Source organism: Leptonychotes weddellii, chromosome 1, assembly GCF_054177405.1.
Source record: "Leptonychotes weddellii isolate Sample4059 chromosome 1, ASM5417740v2, whole genome shotgun sequence".
Classification (NCBI taxonomy): domain Eukaryota; kingdom Metazoa; phylum Chordata; class Mammalia; order Carnivora; family Phocidae; genus Leptonychotes; species Leptonychotes weddellii.
In genome coordinates, this window is record NC_138369.1 from 64,499,380 (window position 1) to 64,514,048 (window position 14,669).

Sequence of the window (14,669 nt, forward strand, 5' to 3'; positions counted from 1 at the left end):
TTTCAAACATCTTTCAGGCTGCTGAGAAACTAGGTGAAACTGAGAAACTTAGTATAATGATTGAAGAATGTGGAGGTTTGGACAAAATTGAAGCTCTACAAAACCATGAAAATGAGTCTGTGTACAAAGCTTCATTAAACTTGATTGAGAAGTATTTCTCTGTAGAGGAAGAGGAAGATCAGAATGTTGTGCCAGAAACCACCTCTGAAGGCTATACGTTCCAAGTTCAGGATGGCACTCCCGGGACTCTTAACTTTTAGATTGTACAGCTGAGGCAGAAAGTTGTTTGTTGTGTACTCTGTTTAGTAGAAGTTTGTCTTACTGTTTCTCTACTAAGAACTCTTTTTAAATGTGTTTTGTTATTGTAGCACTTTTTACAACGAAACTCTACTTGACCAGTTCCAAACTGTACAAACTGTATGAAGCTCCTCCTCTCAGTGGGTTTCTTATTTCTATGTGGAATCTCCTCTCTTGCAGTGTCCTGTAAATAAAGATTAAATTCCACTCTTTTCTTAATAAAAAATTTAGAAAGATTCCAAATTCAGGGAAGTTTTAAGAACAAAAATCTGTGCAAGAATTGAGTCTAAATTCTTGTGTTTGGGGATTTTTAGAAAATTCTTCAAATCAGAAAAATTGTGAATAGCCTTTAAAACATAGACTATCAATACATTTGTTTAGTTCACTCCCAAAAGCTCTTATATTCTTGTACATGATATTTTTAAATATTATTCTGAGATATCTCAATCTCACATAAAAGAATAACAAATAAAATAACTATTACCCATGTACTGACTACCCAGCTTTGTCAGATCTTAGCAGTTTGCTACATTTGCTTTAGAATTGTAAAGACAAACATTTTAAATACAATTTAAGTACCCCTGGGTACTGCTTTCTATTCTCATTTCTCTCTCTCCTTCCCTCTCTTATCCAGAGGCAATCATTACTCAGAGATCAGAGGTTATAATTTCCATGCAACTTATGTGGATTTTTACTACATTTATATGTAGTAAATAACATTTAGAACACTCCTTCATGTTTTCTTACTTTATAAAATAGTCTCATACTATGTGTTATTCTTCTACCTGCCTCTTTAGACAGTATTGTTTCTGAAATTTATCAGGTTGATATCTGTAACTTTATCTAGTTGAACATCTATTTAATATTTTGCATATGAAATGGATCCATCCTCCTATTAAATGCACATTTCTATTGTTTCCAACTTTTTCCTATTATAGAAATAACTCTATAAACATTCTTAAACCTGTGGGTAGGTGGGAATGTTTTCTAGGGTAGTAGTTTTCAAAGAGTGGCTCAGAGTGGCCTAGAGATTTCTGAGACCAGTTCAGGAGATCTGCTGCTCGAAAATTATTTTCATAACAATGACATTATTTGACTTTTACATTCTTATTCTCTCATAAACAGCAGAGTTTTTCAGAGACTACATGGTATGTAATATCACAACAGACTGAATGTAGAAGCAGATATGAGAATCCAGCTGTTTTCTATTAAACCGGATATTAGAGTAATTTGAAAAATATAAAAGTGTCACTTTCATACTGATTCTTTTTTAATTTTGAAGAATAGAGTTGTTTTTCATCAAAATGTGTTATTTAGGTTAAGTAATGAGTTTATTGTTGTTATTTTTAAGTGAATGAATGAATAAATATTTTTAAATTTCTTGGTTTTAATTTCTAATTTAGTAAATATTAATAGACAAAAACGAAAGGAATTTGGTTCTCAGTGATTATAAAGAATAATGAATCGTTGAACACTACAACAAAAATTATGATGTACTATATGCTGGCTAACTGAACATAATAAAAAAATAAAATTAAATTAATAAAAAATAAAATACAGTATACTGACATTAAAAAAAAAAAGAACTTAAAGGAGTTCCAATAGCAAAATGTTTGGGAATATTTGTGCATTTTGTATTGTGGGTTTTTTGTGTGTATGTGAACATATGTTTTCATTTCTCTTGGGTGAATACCTACAAGTGGAATTTCTGGGTCAGGGATAGATGTATGCTAACCTTTAAAAAAAACTGTCCCGTTGTTTTTCCAAGTGGTTATACGCTTTTACATTCCCTCCAGCTATTTATGAGAGTTCCAGTTCTTCCACATCCTTGTCAAATTCACTTTTTAAATTTGTCTTTTTAATTTTAGTCATTCTAGTGGCTCTGAAATGATAACTTATGGTGGTTTTAATTTGAGGGATATCATTATAGGGACCCTTTCTCTGGGTTAAATCTGACATAGCTTTTTAAAAATGTGAAGACCCCAGGGAAAGTGTCACAGAAGGATCAACTCTGGTCTTTTCTCCTTGCTGAGAATGATTTATCAGGTTATTACCCTAAATGACAAATAATGAGTCTATGGCCATACCACCCTAAATGTACCCAATGTCATCTAAATTAAAAATAATGAGAATAAAGGCAATCAGGTGATTGCCAAGGTGGGAGGTATTGACCATTGATGAAATATGCACCAGAAAATATAGTACCTTCATATCATATCAACAGAGAGCATCACTTCGGTTAAGGCTAAGTTTTCATGAGTGGATGTTTTAAATAGGAATGTTAGTCTGGGTGTATGGTAAATAGGACGCCCATGAGGTACAAAAGACTCAAGACTGGAAACTAGCAGTGTAGTGGAAGTGCTCTAGACAAAGGATCCAGGGGACTTGAGATCAAATCCTAGTCACTCTGGAAGGATTTTCACCTCTCTGAATCTGTCACAGGAAATATGTTGACGATGAAACCTACATTTCAGAGTGGTTGAGTGGATTGAATAAGATTTAGATAATTACTTACTTTAATAAGATTAAAATAATGGGGGAGCCTGGGTGGCTCAGTCCGTTAAGCATCTGCCTTCGGCTCAGGTCATGATCCCAGGGTCCTGGGATCGAGTCCCGCATCGGGCTCCCTGCTCGGCGGGGAGCCTGCTTCTCCCTCTCCCACTCCCCCTGCTTGTGTTCCCTCTCTTGCTTTGTCTCTCTCTGTCAAATAAATAAATAAAATCTTAAAAAAAAAAGAAAGATTAAAATAGTGGCATAGAGTGCCATGGATCTCCTATCAATTTGATCGCCAATCAAGTTAACATTTCCTATCCCCCTGTGCAATGGTGCCAGGAGGTTAGAAGATTGCAGACCCTTGGGCAGTGTGAAGTGTGAACGAAATAGTAGCCCCTGCGAGTATGATGTCATTGAGTGCTTCAGGGCTGGAATGTGGGAGACAGCAAGTTTTCTGAAGGCAGGTATGGCCAAGACTGGCTAACTCCTTCCTAAACCCATTTCCTTCTCTTCCTGGCCAGAGTTAGACCACATTTCTCACATTTCTCATTATAGTTACCTGTGGCCAAATGACTAAGCCCTGACCAGTGGAATGGGAGCACACATGACATACGCCACTTCATGCTTGGTTCATGGAGAACTTCTCACATAATCCTTGACTTTCTTTCCCCTCATGGGCTGGTCTGCTGAAGAGAACACAGTGGAGGCCCCTGACACCCCACATTGTGACAGAGGGACAAGAGGGAAGGAGCCTGGTACCCAATTTCCACACTCAAATTTACATGAGCAAGAAATAAACTTTTATTATGTTAATTCAATGAGACATTGTCATTGTTCCTGACAGCACCCCTCCTACCTTCGCTAATACAGCAGGCATTGCTTATACCTTTCTGCAGAGCTGCGGGAGATTTAAACTGGTGCCTCTTGGGTGCTCAGTAAATACTTGTTGAATTGGTCATCAAGGAATAAACAAATAATTGATTAGAAAAAACAGTATGGGTTGAAGAGTGGACATACGAAGAAAACGTGTGTTGCTTTCTTTAATGAGATTGGTCAGACCTGGCCCATGGTAGAAGTAATTTTAATTTCCTTTCCCACTGGGTTTTAAAATTTTCTGCTCTCTCATGGGCCTATTAAGAGCCAGGAAAGCTGGGGAAGGTGACATCCAAAGGTTATTTATTAGCAGTCTGTTATTTCTCTCTCTAAGTCCAATTCCTCTCCTCCCCTTTAGAAGATTTTATTGCTATAAGGAGTGGCATCTGGTACCAAAATTAAAAAAAAAAAAAGTAAAGAAAAAGAAAGAAATCAAAACCAAAACCAAGCAAAATAATAATTAGATTAAAAAATATTTCCTGGGGTTTAGCTGAATCTGGGAAGGAATATCTCTAGCAGTCTGAACACCAAAGACAGAATGAATTTTGCAAAGTGCTGTGCAGACTAACCCTACTTATTTACTGGTTCTCACCTCCTTAATAATCCACAGACTAAATACTTCTCACAGAAAACCCAGCAGTGTCACCTTGCTTCTCCACCAAGATTTCATAGCCAAGAGCTGTAAAGGGGTCTCCTGCAAGGGCAACCCCCATTATGTTTACCAAATATGTTATGGTATCTTTACTAAAAGATTCTTGTCAACAGTGTGTGTCTCTCTGGGCACAGTTTGAAGAGCAAGTCAGTAAACTTACATCATTTTTTTTTTTCAATTAATCCTTCCTCCCAAGAAATGTGCTAATCTGTACTGGGCCTCCTTGTCATTGGTGTGAATTATCTGATTTTTACCGTTTCCAAAAGCATTTTGCATATTCATAAAATGTTATCATTCAAATGTACAATATAAACCAGAGTGGGTTTCAAGCCAAAAGTAATTAATTCTGTTTCAGATAAATCAATTAGAATTGGAGTAGGGACTATATGCTCGTTTTGTCTTATTAATTCTGGAGAAGCATAAGCAATATACATAATTATGGACTGAAAATTACATTAGATTCTTTACAAAGTCATGCATTTTCTGATTCACCTGAGTAACAGTAAGTTAGCCCTAGTACATAGGGATAAAGGCATGTCTAGCATTGAGAAAATTCAATATGAAAAGTCAAGCTTATGAAGGATTGCAATGATGGGGCAATTGTTTACATTACAAATTAGTTATTTGCTTCATAGGACCTTGGCAATTTGTTAGCTATTTGACCAAATTGGTTAAAAAGCAAACTTAAAGCATGAGTCAGAAATCTTGTTTAAAAAAAAAGATAATAAATATTTTAGGCTCTGCGGACCATATGGTTTCTATCACAACTATTCAATTCTGTTTGTGTAGTGTAGGTATGGAGCAAAATCAGCCATAGATAATAAATAGATGAACAAGTATGGTCATGGACCCCAATAAAACTTCATTTGTGGACATTAATTTGAATTTCATATAGTTTTATTATGTCATAAAGTAGTCTTCTTATGGTTTCTGTTTTTGTTTTGTTGTTGTTGTTGTTGTTTTTGTTTTAGCTTCTGGGCCATACAAAATCAGGGGACGGCTGGATTTAACACATGGATTGTAATTTGCCGCCCCCTGATTGAAAGTATTGTGAGCAAGTCTCAATTGGGAGAATGAAAGCAGAATGAAATGAAGGTAAGATGCTTGATATCACAGTGTGTAAAGAAAATAGGAATCAACGTACACACTTAGTTTAGAATTGAGCATTAATTGCTGCAAGGGGCTTTGGCATTGTGGTGCTGGGTGAGGAAACAGGCAGAGAGTGCTCCTGACCAGCTCCGGGATGCATGGAGGTTGGGCTGACTCAGCCTGCAAAAGAACTCGGGTTAAAGCTCTTTCGATGCATCTGTGTCTTTTCTTCTTTTTATTTGCTCCAAGCTCAGGCTGAGGAGTGGATGGGATTTTGAATACTTTCAACCTCATCATTTTCCAACTTCCCTGTCCACTTAGGCAACATAATTTTTAGTCATGGGTGACTCAGAACACGAAGACACATTACCGTGGTCTCACCTCCATGGATTCTGACTCCGAAGTGGTGGGATGGGGCCTACGAAATCGGCATGGTTAACAAATGACCCAGAATGTTTTGATGGGGGTCTTACGGCTGGTGGGCAAAGTACTGATTACTCTCTTTTCTAGTCCAAGTCTGGCCTTTGTCTTTTCTTAGACCATTTTCATCTGTTGTTCCTTCTCATTGCCTAGTCTAAAGACTCAGCTGTGGCTTGGGTCTGGCTTCTTTGGGGGGACAGCTTATGGAAGAGAAGCTCAATGTATCCTTATCTTCCACTGCAGCCAAAGTAATCTTTTCAAAATGCCATACTGCCCATGTGGATACATTGCTAAATCTTCCTTTGTTTTTCCTTTGCATCTGGAATCAAGGTAAACTTGTTAACAAGGCCTGCTCAGTTTGGTTCCTCGAGCCCTCTACATTTTCATCCTGACCTCCATCCCAGTCATGCTGGCTACCTTTTCCTCCCACATCCTCTTCATGCCTCTTCCTGCCACAGGGCCTTTGCACTTTGCCTATTCCACTTTGCCTTCTCCTGGTTGATGTCTTCATGGGCTTCACATTTCACTTCAAGTGATGTTTCCTCATGAAAGCTCTTTCTGACCTCAGCAACTATAAATGTGGCACTTGCCCTGGGGTCAATTTTACACTTGGGTTTTGGGGGTTTTTTTTGTGATTATTTGACAAAGGTCTGTCTCTCCCACTAGACTGCAAGCTCCATGAGGACAAAGCTCAAGTTAATATTTGGCTGCCATGTGTATCTCCCAATGCCCAGCATTTTGCCTGGGTCAATAGTCATTTGTTGAGTGAATGAACAAGTGGATGAATGAATGAATGAGTGAATGAATGAATGAGAGAAAACTGTGGTTTTGTGTTATGCTCCAGGCAATCAGAAAAACTGAATAAGTGTTCTGCAACTATGACAGACACTAAGCCTTCCATATGAAACCAACAGTGAGGAATCTGAGAGGGCTTCATGCCATTCTGCTGCACCTTGAATGGAAGGAGGTTGGCCCCAAACCAGCATGGTGCCACAGTTGATAAAAGCACCACTGCCAAGGTCGGTAGAGGGGGCTGGGCAATGGCCCCAACAACAGCAGACAAATACAGAGGAGAACATGAGTAAAGGAGGAAGAATTTCTTGAGAATGGGAATTATAATAAAATGAAGGTTACCAAATGCCAAAGAAAAGAGACAGTGAGGTAGCTCAAACTTTATGTGTCAAATTTGTATGACAGGAGGTATTGATTGGTACATATTTTTCTGGCCAAAGTCAAGTTTAGGGGTCTGGATGCACTCTACCAAATTGTACTGGGGAAAATCAAATGATGACAAGGCCTGACATCTGCGTGAATGTCTGATTCTAGATTTTCAACTTTTGACAAATACATATTATTATAGTTATGATATGTAAACTATTTGCATATGCTCTAAAAACATCTTTTAACTTATTTGTTTTTCCTGTAACATTGTCATTCAGCTTACATGACTGCTATGGAATGTAATCTATTTCTTTTAACAAACCATAGTCTTGAATGTCATCTAGTGAACCAAATATAGTCAAAATTATATTTGACACAATTTTTATCTTTTATATTTTTAGTAAAGAAATCAGTTTATTTTCTTAACATTTAGCACATAGTAGGTACTCAATAATGTTTATTGAATGCATACTTAAAACATTATGTTGTTTGCTTATGGACAGAAAATAATCCTTTAGCTGGAGCCTAAACCTCCATTTAACAAACTCAGAGAAACATGTGTGTTGGAACAAAACCTCTAAAGTCTCCTGTTTCATTCTCTTATCCCATATCATTTTTTTCTAAATAGTTCCCAAAGGGAGGTACCGATAGGGTCTTCAATAATTTTTAGGGTTAACGATGCCACAGTCTCCCAGTGTCAGTGAGCTTCCCTACGTAGCAAACCATCGCAAACCTGGCAGCTTGAAACCACAATATTGATTAGTTTATATTTCTGCGAGTTAGCCATCTGGCCTGGGCTCAGCTGGGTGGTTCTTCTGGACTCAGCCAGGCTTGCTTATGTACCCGTAGTACCTAAGCACATGGGTACTAGTGAGCTAGATGGTTGCCTCCTGAATTGGCTGGCTGTCCCCCTGAGACAGGGGGAGCACTCTCATCCTCTGGCAGGTTAGCTTAGGCGAACTGGGCAGCTTTCCAAACCATCACTTCTACTACATTCTATTTGCCATAGCAAGCCACAAGGCCACCCTAGAACCACTAGCAGGGAAGGTAGGCTCCACCTCTTGATGGGAGGAGTTGCAAAGCCATCTCACAAGTCCACCAATACAAGGAAAGGTGCTGGACTGTGGTCATTTCTGTAATCTGTCACATTCCTCAAGAACCCCTTTTCTCCACTATCAGGACTATTTCTCTACATCAGATCAAAATCATGCTTCAGCTCATTACCAGCTTGTGCTATTTACTTCATAAAGAACCATAGTCACTATCTTCTCTACAATAGCTTTTCCTCAAGTTAATAGCATTAATTTGCCCTTGAGCTCTCTTTTATCATCAAAAGTATGTTTGATACTTTTTGGTTGAGAAATAGATCCTTGACAAAGAAAGATAGTTATATTTACTAGATACCTTCGAATCCTTGGAACGCTCACCACATCTGAGAATAAATCCTAGCTTTGTCACTTATTTATGCTAAGTAATTATGATGATAAGTATAACAGCAATAACAACAGCTAATGTTTAGATAGCACATAATAGTATCAGGCACTGTTCTTTTTTTTTAAGATGTTATTTATTTGAGAGAGAGAGAGCATGAGCAGGGTGAGGGGCAGAGGGAGAAACAGACTCCCCACTGAGCAGGGAGCCTGATGCTATGTGGGGCTCGACCCCAGGATCCTGGGATCATGACCTGAGCCAAAGGCAGATGCTTAACTGGCTGAGCCACCCAGGCATCCAGTATTGGGGACTATTCTAAGTGCTTTATATTTAATCCTGACAGTAAACCCCCGAGGCATTAATCCTGACAATAAACCCATTGTATAGATAAGAAAGCTGCAGCAGAGAAGTGTGAAGTCAAGTTTACATGGTCAGACAGAAGCAGAGTAGAAGTTTGCCTGCAAGTAGCCTGGCCTCAGAGCCCATATTCTGAACCACTACAAAGTACTGTCTCCTGTGTGACTCCGTACAAGTCACCCAACCTATCTGAACCCACATTCCCACATCAGCAAAGTGGTGATGGTAATGCCTGCCCACAGATGTGTGGTGAGACTCAAATGAGCCAGTGTACCTGAAATATCTTGGGGAACTGCAAATCACTGTAAAAATGTAAGACATTGTTATTTTTATCATTAACCTGACACGGTCATGTGTTTCACTGAGAACTCGAGAAGTCCAAAGAATGCACAAATTGTTATATGGCTCCTACGTGCTATTTAAATAAAGAAATGGATGGTGTCTGTTTAAATGCAAATCAATCTGCAGTGTTAACGAAGTCGACACCGGTGTGATTTTGGGTTAACTATTCTGGTGTGAGGTCTTATTTTTCCACCAAAAGCCCTCCCCATCGTGTTTTTCCGAAGATGAAGACAACTCCGCCTATGAAATCTGAGGGAGGAATAGAGAACTACAGCTCCCCTTGAAGGCTGTGCACAACTTCCTTGTTTTGCTGGAAATTGTAGGGCCAAACTTATGCGCATTTCCCCCAACAAATATTTTCTAATTGCTATGTCCTTATCATCGCGAACCCAATTTACAGCACCAGGCATGCAATGTGTTATTTTTGGAGCAGTGCTGTATACACTGGAAAAAATTTGCACATGAGGGCAAAATAGAACAGACAATTGCTTTTGGGGACTGCACAGATTAGTACATCATTGCATACTAACAAAGTGCTAATTGCTCCTTTTGACCACGGGCCCAGTTTACAAAGCTTTTGCACAAATGTGCTCTGTGCACTAAATTACAAAACTAACACTGCATTATTTCTCAGTACAGCTTGCAAATTCTTGTAGGACAGTATGCATTAGCATTAATTAAACTGGAGAGAGAGATAAAGAGAGAGAGATCGTGCGCAAGCGCTAGAGAGAGGGATACTCACAATTTGGAAAGAACAGACCGGATGCTAATTACTCAAGTTACAAATGTTGCACTTGTTCTAGGATGATATTAGGAAAAGCAAACAGCATCTATTCTCCAGGCTTGCATTTGGGAAACACAGTTTCAGGTCTGCAGTAAAGATGAAGACTGGTGGTTAATAACTAAAATAAAGTAGTAGAAGTAGTAATAGTAGGAGTAATAGCTGACATTTATTACTTACATTTAGTAAGTAGGCAGCACTTATTCTGTGGCAGGACCTATTCAAATAGTTGTGCACACACCAACGCATTTATTCCTTACAATGACTCTAAGAGGATAAGAATAAAGAATGGTCAATTTTTTAATAAGCTGACTACTGTTGAACCCTCACTCCCATCCCACCCCTGTGACTCAGCTTTAGGCAGTTGAGTCTGAAAATGACAAGGATGACTCAAGCTTTGAAATCTCTGTGAAAATAGGAGTCACCTCTTCCCACCCCCAGTGATCTTTGTTTTCTTCCAAATGCTAAGAAGCCACACTTAAAAAAATTACATTACTGCAAAATATGTACAGAATCTTTTGACTTACTCAAAATAAGTACTTCTCTAAATCTGATCCATTTCTTCTTAAAAAAAAAAAAAAGCCCTGAGATAAGTTTCAATTAGCAGTTGAAAGAGGAGTAAACAACAAGGAGTATTTCCTTGTTTTCAGAAATCAAAAGTGAGGATATGATCAGGCCGACTTATAGTTATGAAGAAAACCTGTTTTCTTTTAAATCAGGCTTTAATTTATGAATGAGAAGACTGGCTATACCTTGAAAGAAAAGTATGGGCATAACTGTTTCTTATTATTAAATAGCCAGGATCTTTCATGAAGTATGTGTGGTATGGCTACTCTCTGGGGCACAGATTTAAAGATTATAGCTTGTTAAGGTAGAGCAGAAAGAAGCAAACTGTCTGTGGGGAGATCACATTATACATCCCTGGGCTAAGAATTAACGTGGGGAAATGTGAGAGCACACTCTTTTTGGTGTTACCATATGTGTGAAGTAATCATAAAGTATAACTGTAATGAATCCAATTCTGAAAGTCCACTCTTCTGTGAAAAGAGGTGTCTTTTTTAGCATCTGGAGAAATGCAGATGATGGTAAATTCAGGCAAGAGGGGCTGGACTCAGGCTGCCAATTATACTTGTCCAGCAAATGAACTCAGAGTCGGAGGGAGAATTCTGATCAGAGAATGAAGTACAGTGGTGGGTTTGTCGAACAGGATGTAGTCCCTCCTGTCATTTGGAGGGGAAATTAACTTATGAGGTTGACAGAAATACCGGAACTGTTTTATATGGAACAACAGGTGTTGTGAGTGGGAGACTTAAAAGGATTCCTTTGCCAGATAAGTTTGGGAAACCATGCATGCAGTATTTGCTCCTGGAAATTTGCAAGGCACACAAACATACAAGAGGTTCCAAGGAGCCCTGCTTCTTATTTAAGTTCACTTTAAAAGGATTCGCACAAACTAGTATTCTGTGAAACTCAGTTTGGGAAATGGTAGAGAATTTTTTAAAAAGTATTTGATTGTGGAAAGAAATGTGTTCACTTGACCAGTAGGTCGGGTTGCCCACACAAAAGGAGTAAAGAAGCATACTTCATTAAAAAGTACAGCCATAATACTTGGTAAAATAATGTACTTCAGGCCAACTGAAAGACACTAAGCTGAAAAACTAGGGGCAAGTTAAGAGTCCTATCCAGGAAGGAAGCCAATCAATTGCTTGACTTTAAGAAACTAAACTGAATTGCTTGACTTAAGCTTAAGTAATCTGTGTTAAATAAGGTCATTTTTTTCCCTGTACCTTTGTCTGAGTATGTGTGGGGAGATGATGGTGATGGTGGTGAGGTGTGTAACTCTACCTTCAGTTTCCTTGTAAATGAAGTGTTCATCCATATTTTGCCAAATTCTAAAAATTCTTTCTTAGATTAGGGGAATTTGGATGTAGAAGGATTATATTTTTGTACAGATGATTACAAAATCTGACTATTGGGAATCAAAAGTGCCCGGCTTAAATTCTTGATCAACATGGCAAAGGAAACCAGGGTACCGTGAGTCCATTGCTTTACCATACATAGAGCCACAGCCAAAAGTCAGAGAGAAACTGGATTGATAGAGAGAAGTGAAAACATGACTAAGGGAGCAGGAAGTTGGAACTGTCCTCTTCCCACCTGGGCTTCCCTTCCCGATCTCTTTCTGCTTGAATTGCTGATGACTTTACTGATGCTTTGGAAATTCTCAACTACCACAGAGGGGAATAGGGGATTTCTGCCGCCCCACTCTCCCTTTTTCTTCTTGTCTTTGTTCAGTTTGTGGCCCTAGTGCCATGCTGATGCTGAGCTGTCACTTCGGGCTTGTTAGTCAAATTATGGTGATTAATGCAAACAGCCAACATGAACTTTGGGCTGCTCAGATGTTAGATAACCCATGAGCTGGCAGGGAGCCATCTTTCTACATATCCTAAGTGACTCAGACATCTTTCAACACCAAAGAAGGTCTTCCTCAAGCACAGAACTCTGTGATTCTTAAGTGACTCAGACACCTTTCAAAACCGAAAGACAGCCTTCCGGTATTTGATATAAATTTGATGGCCAAGTTCTTTTCAGATGATAAAATTAATGAGACTGTTTAAAAGCAAATGGCTTCTGGTGAAAAGGGGTGTATTCTATGGACTTCTATTACATACACGATGCTGATTAATTCTAGAAGTTTTTCAGCACATTCCAAGGCTCCAACATCTTTTCTTCTAAATGTGGTCATTTTCTTTAACTGAGTTTGAGAAGCAATTAAGAACCCACTTCCATCTATGGTTTAGCTTTTACATGTGGTAAATGATGATGTGTCCATTGTTCTCCTAATTTGAAGCAGATGTTTTGGGGACTAATAAGAAAAATAAAATAAATATAAGATACTTAGAACTTTGAAAGAAACTTCCTATAGCAATTTGAGAAGCTGTGGTTTATTACATAATATGGAAGCCTCAATTCTGAAATTCTTTGGAGAATATGTCACCAAACTTTCTTACCTAAAATGAAATTAGAATTCTCGCCACAAAGGATTTCCTGCCTAGATGGAGGTAAAGAAGCCAACTATGAGAAAAATGTTCCATTAACATAAACTGAAGTTTTATTTCTGGGGGATACCCTATGAAATCAACCACTTCCCTTATGGTACCATTTTATGATTCTATATGCTCAGAAGAGCCAAGCAGGGAAAATTTTGATGCAGTTGGTTTTGTCTGTTTCTTTCCTGGAGGCCCATCATCCAAGACTAGACTTACAGACCCTTCTCCCAACTGTAGAAGACCTCTAATGTTAATTGTAAAAGGACTTGGGCCCCAAGCTATTTCTTGCCCTTCCCCAAGGATAGAGGGGTTTCTTCTTCTTTTTTTCCTTCTCTAAATGCAATGGGTTTTCACCTATACCATTGGGATGACATGGTTTGTTGCTTCTCCTCTAGCATCTTAAGATTTACATTCTGTAGGATAAAGAAGTGTAGATGGGGTTCCATTCTTTTCTCCAGCAGCAGCTGCTCCCATCTTCCAGCCTTTTATGGGAGTACTTGGTGGCGTAGCCATGGACAAACCCTGTGAATGAGGGGAAATTTCTCAAATGTCTGAGTATCCCACATGCTCTATACCATCATGATTGCCCTCACATAATCTTTGGCAATTTGTTAACAATTTTAGTTGAGTTCTTTATACCTGCTTGTATGGTACCCAATATCTTCATTTCATCATCTAATGCAAGTGAGCCAAAATTCTTATCCCATCTTTCCATGGAGGAGCCTCTCTTTCCTTGGATTTCAGGCTCCTTGTTTGCCCTACAACCTCAGCAATCTGAGGAGTTCAAGAAAAGTGATGGTTTTGTAATTTATTCAGATTTTTCTTGCTGTTAGGTTAGCAGAGATATTATTTCTAGTTCCCTACATCATAGGCCATAGTGGAACTCTGAACCATGATTTTTTTTTAAGGGAAGGGAATGGGTCAGGAAAAGGATGAGAAATCTTCATTCACAGACATGTTTCCAGCAGAACTTGCAAACCATGCAATTTTGGGCCATGAATCTGAACTTGAATTGGCCTGTCAGAAAGGGAAGAGTTATTCTCTTACTTCTAGATTAGTTTGAAAATGTCTTGAGAAGCTAGATTGGTTCCAATTTCAATCTAATTCCCAGCTATGTCCCCTCAGCTGACCAACAGCTGGTGGTAGGTAGTAAGCTTGTCCTCTGGTTCCTGATTACTATAGTGAATTTTCAAACTATTTTACTCACAGTAGCCCGGCTTCTCCTGGTGCGTATCTGTAAATGCAACCTAGGCCATCTGGTCTTTCCTCCTGGGTGGCCAAATGTTATCTTGCCTACTGCTTTCATTTGTTAACATTGTGTGCTCCTGAAATGATGCCTCTGCCTGAATGGAAGTGAAAGGATAATAGAGTATGAATGAGACAATAACAAAAATCAGTGCTGCTGTTTATCAAACACTGTCACAAACCAGGACTATGTGAAATGCTTTATAGTACTATCTCATTTGATGCTCATAACAAACCTTTGGGTAAGTGCTATTATTATCTCATTGCAAATATAAAGAATCAATAAATGAACTCATTAAATGGTGGGGGAAAAATAGACAGCCATATACAAAAGAATGAAACTAGACTACCCACATACACTATACACAAAAATTAACTCAAAATGAATTAAAAACTTGACCTGAAACCATAAAACTCATAGGCAACAATGTAGGCAGTAAGCTCCTTGACACTGGTCTTGGCGATGCGTTTTTGGATCTGA

The 14,669-nt window shown here is 38.6% G+C and overlaps 1 pseudogene; it reads left to right on the plus strand.

Annotated features, from left to right (window-relative positions):
- LOC145717109 (importin subunit alpha-1-like) overlaps positions 1-504 on the plus strand; it is a 1,911-nt pseudogene extending 1,407 nt beyond the window's left edge.
- Positions 505-14,669: the final 14,165 nt, after the last annotated feature.